The sequence below is a fragment of the Seriola lalandi genome, unplaced genomic scaffold (assembly GCF_002814215.2).
Source record: "Seriola lalandi dorsalis isolate HSWRI2012SDOR001 ecotype SW California unplaced genomic scaffold, Sedor1 jcf7180002007442, whole genome shotgun sequence".
NCBI lineage: Eukaryota > Metazoa > Chordata > Actinopteri > Carangiformes > Carangidae > Seriola > Seriola lalandi.
Window position 1 is genome coordinate 1 of NW_019478095.1, and position 1,101 is coordinate 1,101.

The window sequence follows — 1,101 nt, forward strand, 5'->3', positions numbered from 1 at the left end:
TTTTGCTTTGTGCAAAATGAGAGAGAAAGAAAAACAAGGCCTTGTACTAAATGTTTTATTGTCTTCAATCAGGTATAAACAGCGTGTCCAGTTGGCTTGCGTAGCCTGCTGCAAATGACAGCACCCATAAAAACTTGCAACACCACAGCCAGTGCTGCACCCACTCCACACAGCAGGGCTATCGATGGATAAGAGGCTGATGGAGAGGAGAGAGAGCAGAAGACAAACATTATCGGCCCTATTAGTCACAGTATTTAGCATTAGTGATTAAGAAACAGTGAATTTGAATGTATTTTCCAGTTATACTGTTACATGTGTGAAAAACCACCAGTGCACGTCTTACCTGCTTGAATCACTTCATGTGTCTGGAGCAGAGAGACCGGCTCTGGGGGAAACTCAGACACCTCCGTCAGCTCCTCCAGCAGGATGGGGCCCAGAGCAGCCGTCCCCTCCCACTGCAGATCTAGAGGAAGACCTTCCAAGTCCAACAGGGGGGAGGATAGCAGGGGGAAGAAAAATCTACTTAGTGCATTTAGTCAGCTGAGTCAACCATTCACGACACGACTGATTGGTTGGACAATTAAAGGGATTAACTCAAAATCAATCCTCCCAAGATGCATAAACAGCATGTGTGCCAACTGAAAGCAAGTAAGCTTGTCTAAACATGGGCGGAACCTCTGCTCATCTATTAGTGTGGGGGTGATTTAATTCACACTGGGTTGCTAAAAAAAAACCCACTTCTAATATAAAAAGGTGAGGTTTGCTAGATTAGGACCATGCAGGTCAGTTTGGCCTGATCACATAAAAGTACATTTTTTGTGATAGTCTTTTAATAACCGTAATGTAAGGGCTCCGTAGGGATGGTATCAAACCCCCCTCCGGCATGGGTTAGCATCAAATGTTGAGGATTCATGTTGTGTGTAATGTGATGTTGCTTCTGTAAACTGTACCAGCATCTGCTGCCAGGCTTCTTTTCCATCTCCGCTCACTGCAGCTGGTTTCACAGCAGCTACACACCTTATTGTCTCCACCTGATGCCACCCATCTGTCCAGAGCCAAAAAATGTATTCGGTTAAAGAGAGAGAGAGAGAGAGAGAGAGA

At 45.2% G+C, this 1,101-nt stretch overlaps 1 long non-coding RNA gene across 1 annotated transcript; it reads right to left on the bottom strand.

Moving 5' to 3' along the window:
* Positions 1-39: 39 nt before the first annotated feature.
* Positions 40-1,026, bottom strand: LOC147819986 (uncharacterized). The gene is made up of 3 exons (XR_015438410.1): positions 951-1,026; positions 344-475; positions 40-196 (listed from the first exon to the last, which is right to left on the bottom strand). It is a non-coding gene; the product is annotated as an uncharacterized LOC147819986 (long non-coding RNA).
* Positions 1,027-1,101: the final 75 nt, after the last annotated feature.